Source organism: Lampetra fluviatilis, chromosome 39 (assembly GCF_964198595.1).
Source record: "Lampetra fluviatilis chromosome 39, kcLamFluv1.1, whole genome shotgun sequence".
In the NCBI taxonomy this organism is placed as follows: domain Eukaryota; kingdom Metazoa; phylum Chordata; class Hyperoartia; order Petromyzontiformes; family Petromyzontidae; genus Lampetra; species Lampetra fluviatilis.
This window is the reverse complement of record NC_136313.1, coordinates 7,876,784-7,884,294: the sequence shown is the minus strand read 5'-3', so window position 1 is coordinate 7,884,294 and position 7,511 is coordinate 7,876,784. Positions and strand designations below refer to the sequence as shown.

General features: G+C 48.4%; 1 protein-coding gene across 1 annotated transcript in view; it reads left to right on the top strand.

Moving 5' to 3' along the window:
- LOC144946049 (globoside alpha-1,3-N-acetylgalactosaminyltransferase 1-like) overlaps positions 1–7,511 on the top strand; it is a 47,447-nt gene that overhangs the window by 2,009 nt on the left and 37,927 nt on the right. Inside the window, exon 3 of the mRNA XM_078874788.1 lies at positions 1,108–1,273. The gene's annotated coding sequence lies outside the window, so the exon portion shown is untranslated. The remainder of the gene's footprint in view (positions 1–1,107; positions 1,274–7,511) is intronic.

Here is a 7,511-nt window from a genome sequence, read left to right as displayed (position 1 = left end):
ACATTTGTGGAAAAGAGCTTCATAGCTTATCAGATTTCTCCAGTATAAATAAATATTCTGATTCCGGCTGACGAGATGGAGTTAACGAGCGTTGAATTAAGACGCAGGCTAAGAAAACGGAGTGACGTAAGTATAGACGGCGTGGACTGAGGAATGTGGTGTTTGCCTGTCATGAATACTGTACAGATGTTTAATAATTACTGAGTTCACTAATTAGCGAGCTATTAATATTGGGGGGACGGGAAGAAATACCCCACACCAACATGTACAAACTAAGAGCATCTGTACTCTTTGGTTCTTTCGGTAAAGTCACGTAGGTAGAAAATAAAATAAATCACGACGTTTCGATCGCAACACAAGCGGTCGTCCTCAGGCTGGATTATATAAAAAATATAATCCAGCAGTGCGATCGAAACGTCGTGATTTCTTTTATTTTATACCTACGTGACTTTACCGAAAGAACCAAAGAGTATGGATTCCTGCAGTCACAAAAGGTTCAAATCAAGATTAAGAACATCTGACTAAATGTTTGACTGTTTTAGACCTCTCCGACATCCCCGTGTGCCTTAAAGAACGGCCATTGTCCGTAATGTCAGCCGTTATTTAGTTGTATTTTTAAGGCCGCAGTGGTATTGATGAACGTGGTGAGTTTTTGTTCTTCGTGTTTGTGCACCACTGTCAACGCAATATCCCCAAATTTGTGAGACTTGAGGATGATTGAAAACTTTATTTCTTTAGAAACAGCTTTTTTGCGTTTAGTGTGTTGTCCTTCCCCCGCACCTCCGATTGACACGGTTGAACTTCTTTAGCACCGTACGGAGCCAACCGTGTGAATCGGAGATGCGGGCGAAGATCAATAAACTAAACACAAAAAAGCTGTTTTAAAGTAATTCCTTTTCATTCTAGATTTAAAAGTGCATAGCTTCAGTGGCTTCCTAATATCAGAAGGAAGAGCGTTCCAGACGGCCGCAGAAGCACATCTGAAAGCACGATGCAGAGACCGTCTTTATCCGATGGCGAGCCAAAAGCCGCTACGCGCGGTATTTTAACTTTTTCTTCTAAAAGCACTTTGCACGGGTCAGTAGCTCTCTCAACTCTCTCCTCTAGGGCCTCCCCCGGATCGCTCGCCTCCGAAATTCCACTGCCGGAAAACCTCGGCCCGCTCCTAACGACAAGATCGCATCGGCACTCCATGTTCCAACCCCTCCAAAGCTGCCCCCTCATTCAAACGTGGCTCCGTGGGAAAGCGAATTCCTCCACCTCCGCTGCTACTGTAAGTCAGGAATTCCCTCCCCGTCTGCCATTTGTGCTGTTGACTGCCCTTGCTCCTCCATTGAAGCCTCGGATTAAGAACTTCCGAATGTCTCTGCCTCGGTCTCTTTAAACCGATGTGTACAGTACGTACGCTTCCCTTGAGCCTCTGATGTACACGTCCCACTGTTTTGTACAGTGTCTGGTGTTGTGGGTGCATTTATAGATTCTCTCAAATTCTATTGCATCGCGTGACAGACAGGGCTGAATTGTAGCCACATGGTTGTATGTGGCCAGTGCATATACCACATTCCTTGGCTAACATCCACTGCCAACCGGTAGTTATAATAATAATAATGACACACAATTGCGCAAGAAAGCCTCATCTTTTTATTCATTATTATTATTAAGAGTAATCCGCTTTATTTACCCAGAAAGGCTTCAGTCTCAAGACTCTTTTATTTCAGGGCTCCTCCCAAGGTTCCACATTAGGGAGCGAAGTTGCTGATGCTGCCACTGCTGCTGCTGTGTAGAATCCCAAGTGCATGATTTGCAGGTAACTCTTCAAGCATTGGGATGTGGTTCAAGGCCAATACCAGTTACGCTTCACGTTTGATTTTAGCAAAGGGAATGAAGTGGACAAGCCGGAATGCACAAACCACACGAAGGCGTGTTAGCCTGCCGCCCTTGAGGATTGAGAATCACTGAGTCTTGAGGAAAACAGTTTTAGTAATTGGGATGTTTAGTGAATACAATTAATGGGTGCTTGGCACGTGGAGGAGAAGAGAAAATCCACGAAAGCACTCAAAGCTCCGCCCATGTGGGTTCATTCCACCAACAGAACCAACACGTCCCATCGATGTGTTGGCCCAGCTTACTGCTACACTGCCACCTCCTGGCCATCCTCTTAGCTCGCAACCTCAAACAACAAACAACAGACGGTGGTCACCCATCCAAGCACTTCCCAGGATGCATCCTGGGCATCTTCCGATGGTGGCGGCGGCTGTGCACGTTTCAAGTTTTCAAGTTAATTTATTAGGTATAGCCCTGTGAGCCATTCGGCTCTTGAATCGGGTGCAACCGCAACAAACAAAAAACAAAAACATGAACAAAAAACATCTGAAAGTGAATATGTGACTGAGTGCAAACAGAACATCCAAGAAAAGACAGCAAAATATTGCAGAAAAAGCACCGTACACAAAAATGTGCAAAAATCCCAGTGGGATGCAAGTCAAACAACAACAACCACAAGACAACTTAGATTAAGGCCATCAGTCTAACTCTGTACTACAACAAACAAACATGGCCAAACCAAAAAACATGGCCAAACGTGGCCCGCAATCCAGCACTGTCGAGGCGAGGGTCGGTGGATCGCCGCACAAATGTTGCAAAACTCCGTTCCCGTGGGCGTCTAGGAGGAGGCCCATACCCCGGCTCCCCAGGAGAACGCAGCACGGCAAAAACTCACGGGATAGAGTGTTTCCCCCTCGCACGCTTGGGTTTTCTCGGGGTGCTCTGGTTTCTTCCCACGTGTAAACACTCATTGGTTGGCCGATAACACCTGAATACGTAGAGGGACGCAGAACTCGGGCAATTTTTGGTGCCGGCTCACCGCCCGGCAGCTCGACAAGTTGAAATTACTACGTTTTACGATGAGATTTGACGCATTCAAGGTGGGTCAATCGTCCCTTGTATTGGCTTGACATGGCCGAGTAATGGTGCACTTGCGGCTTGTTGCAACGGTTTGCAGTTCGTGACCCAAGGCCACCCTGCTAAATACCTGCGGGGTTATTTTCCATAATATATGCACCATCTTCTTCACAGTGGACGTTCGAATTCCCGTGACGTCATTCAGAAATAAGTAATATTTTTTAAAACACGCTTTTATGAAATGTACTAGTAATGGAAGAACTCCACGACTCCAGGAAGTGGCCCCGAAGCTTTCCATAACGTAAGGGGACCGTGGCCAATTACAGCCAACGTCAGTTGAGCGTGGACAATTAGACCCAAGCCAAAACATAACATATAAAAAATAATGTTTAAAAATATTTTTTTTTTATGATACAATATAGTATTGTCATCAGTATGACATAAGCATACCAAGTTTGCAGTCGATACCACATTGGGAAGTGGGTTAAAATTGAGTTACAAGATTTGAGGATACGACAACGACAACAACGACGACAATGACAACAACAGACAGAGTCAGTTAAATGAAAGCGTGTAAAAAAGAGTAGGCCACGTGTCACGGTCTAAATTTGTGTAAAAATAGAAAAAAAGTGTAAAAATGACAGCCACAAATGGCTCAATTGGGAACACACGTGGCCACATCGCCCCCCTACTGTATAGACTCTACTCATCTGTGGAACGTGGAGGCCGCTTGACATTAGACTACTCCTGATTCTATCTGATTCTCCCACGAGAAACACGCGTGACGGGCGCGGCGCGCGATGTGCAAACATCCGTCGACCCTCATCTGCTTCGTCCCTTCGCGGAAACCGTTTCGTAAAATTCCCCCCCCGCCTGTAACGGTCGGCACGCATCCGGCACCTTTGGCTGACCACTTCTCCGCGGGAGGCTCGCACGCAGAGCCGGCCCAGCCACGAAGCGACCCTTGCAATTGCAAAGGGCCCCGTGGCCAGCAGAGGGCCCCCTAGAGTCACTGCTAGCTAGTGGGTGAAAAAAATCATACATCAAAGGGGCCTCCAACCAAATTTTGCTTAGGGCCCCCAAAGGTCTAGGGCCGGTTCTGCTCGCACGTGCGCTTCAACATTGAGCGCGCGCGTCGTGACTGACGGCACCGCCCGTTCATTTAATTCATGACGGCGATGGCGACGATGGCGCGGAGACCCCTGAGCCTCGGGGCCAGCGGCACGCCACGTCAATCGTGGGGCGATTGCTTTTGTCCGTGACGCCAAGCGGACGATGGCCCCCGGGCGCCCGTGGGTGATGGACGTTGATAGGGACGGCGTCACGGAGAGGAGACAGCGCGGACATCTAACGATACCTGCCCTATTCACCGCACCTTTTAAATCTAGAATGAAAACGAATTTCTGTAAAACAGCTTTTTGTGTTTAGTTTATTGATCTTCGCCCGCATCTCCGATTCACACGGTTGGCTACGTACGGTACGAAAGAAGTTCAGCGAACATACGCACAGTATGGCCCTCTCATGCTGTGACTCGCAACTTTAATAGACAATGCACATGCCGGGAAATGTATTGGCAATCCGCTGCTGCATCAGAGGCTGCTTCCTCGTACTTGTCTGTGGGGGTTATTTGACCATATTTCAGTGCCGGTTGGTGAAGCGTCGGTAGGACCGGTTCAGATCTCAATCACCACCGATGTTAGTCCTTGCCGGGGAATCAAACTCAGGATGACAGGGTCATAGTATATTGCGAGCGTCACTGCACTCCCACTCCACCAATAAGACATTTAAGCACAGTATAAAAAAGAGGGAAAATCGGCCTTTAAAACTAAAAAAAAATATTTAAAAAAACCCAACCTCTAAATTTTATTCATAATATAGGTTTTTGGGTCAGATCGCGATATTTATAAATGTGTCGTAATCCTCCACCACCCAACATGGCCAAACAGTAAAAAAATGTGTCACGTTTTTCAAAGGACAAAATAATTCACCGGTGTGCTGAAGAGAGAATCAACAGCATTTTTAAATGTGAGTAGTACGACGTTTCGCTGATAATTACAATCAGCTTCATCGGGCAAGAATGGTGAAGCTCTCCTCTAAATTTTAGGCAATGTATGTTTTAAATCAACACATCTGTAGCTGTGATTAGCTTAGAACATCAAAACGCTGCTGAGAATTATAAAAGGTCACGTCGTATTGAATTCAACGTTTTTCATGGCCGTAGCGGTGTACAGAGACTGGAGGCGTTTTTTTCTCCCCCTATAGAGCAGTCGCAGTGCCGGGCCGGCAGTCACGGCGTTCCTCCTCCGTGCTAATCAGAATCAGAATATTTATAGTGGAGGAATCCGATGAGCTATAAAGCTCTTTTTCACTGATGTCCGGGAGGGGCACGGGGTCAGAATGTTACGACAACAAAGCAAACAAAGGTAAACGAATCGCAAAAAAGTTCGAAATTATTTTACCAGGTAATGCCCCGGACGTGCTGGCTGCGTCCATGTGGCTCGCATTATCACTGGAAGCAGTGGTCGCAAACGGGTTTTGATTCCTTACCCGTACCCGGCCGCACCAGGGTCGCAAACGGGTACCCGTACCCGGCCGAGTACGGGTACCCGTACGCTACCCGTACCCTACCCGAAATGAGTGACAAACGGTTACTCACCAGTGACTCATGACCTACCCGTACCCGGCCGCACCAGGGTCGCAAACCGGTACCCGTACCCGGCCGGGTACGGGTAGCCGGGTATCGGGTAGGGTACGGGTAACGGGTACCCGATTGCGACCTCTGCCCCACGTGCCGTGCCACGGCCGTGTGGATCGTGTGTGTGGAACGGCCGTGTGGATCGTGCGCGGTGCTTCCAAGGTGACCTCGCCGCTTTCAAAAGCCCCCCGCGTGCAAATGACCGAATCGGTGAAGTGCGCTGGCATCTTCCTCAAAGGCGATCCGTACACCTGCTGGAAGGTGACGAGAAACGCAGCGGTCAGAATAAATGTGCGCAGGCTGAAAAATAAATGAGATTAATGATGATATAATAATTGCAGTCATTAGATTTAATTGTTTGCTTTAGGAAGGGCCCAATGAGCTGTTAGGCCTTATGTCACTGGCGTCCTGTGGCTGTACAGATATTACGCAGGACAGATCTTAGTGACACAAGCATGGTTACATGATGGTGATAACAACAACAACATATGCAACAAGTGATTTATAGACATAGTAATAGGTTTTTAACCCTTTTAACTGTCAACAAAACTGACACCTTTATACAAGGGATCATGTTTGCATTGACCACAATACCTGCGGTCGGAATGCAAACAAAAAACACAACTCTGATAATGTATGCACTGTCCTTGAAATTGATTGGTCCACACCCGAGACAGCTTTTCTTAGAGCCTAGTCTCACGTGGTGTTGGACCAGATGACGCCAAAAGGCGCACCGTGCGGACGCTCACGGCCGACAACAGTGACGATTATCTGAACCGCTCCTGGGCCGCTCCTAGGTCGACTCAGCCTCGAATGAGTACCCGGCGTGGTATGTAAACATCACCACTGGGGAGACAAAGGCGGTCGGGGGTGGTGCTAGGCACCCACCCCCTCGTGTGCCGTGCCGGCCTTCATAGGTGCTCGCTAACAGCACTTGCCCCAAGTTTGTCAAGGTTACACGGGGCATATTTGTCTTTGTACTTAGAACTTATTTTGCCCCGTTTGTCGCCAACCGCGCCAGTTGGAGGTAATGTGCCCAGCCATTACATTTGTAAGACCTCCATTTCGTTGCAGTGGGTGCCATATCGGCATCGTGTCATGGGCTAAAGAATCCATTTGGAAATCTCCCAGAGTGCTGTCGCTACGGTTTGTTCGCGAGCGGCCACCACGGGAGAGATTTCTCGCAGGGCTCTTCCCCAAAGCCTCCTTCAAGAGGCCGTGTTGTTGTCTGCACTGTAGGGGGCGCACCATCTCCCACGCGACCACATTTCTGCTAAGAGATTGTCACATTTACTCTTTCAAGTTGCATTGATTAGGTATAGCCCTGTGAGCCATGCGGCTCTTGAGTCGGGTGCAACCGCAACAAACAAAATGTGAACAGAGAACATCTTAAAGCGACGACGCGCAACAGAAACGTCCTGAATTTACCAGCAAATCTTCCATCTTCGAGATGAAATTTAACCAAATCAAGTGCAAGACCACCAGAGTTACTGGAAGAAGGCGGTGTGCGTGTGTGTGTGTAGCTGTGCTACGAACCCGGCGAGCCGAGTTCGATCTCCACTCACGGCCAACACCAGTGACGATTATCTGAACTGGTCCACGGCCTCCCCTAGGTCGATTCAGCCTCAAATGAATAGCTGGTGAGCCAATGGGGGAGACAAAGGCGGTCCGGGCGTGGTGTTGGCCACCCACCCCCTTGTGTGCCTTGCCAGCCTTCATAGGTGCTCGCTATCACCGCTTGTCAAGGCTATGGGGGGGGGGGGGGGTCTTTATCTTTGTAGTCATTGGTGACTGGACTGAGACCATGAACTCACTATGCTTGAAAATGGTGATATGTCACGGGTTAGCTGCCCCTCAATTCACGCCCACAATCTCCGTGATGTCAGCTCAGGGCTCTGACCTCTAAGCCGCCTGG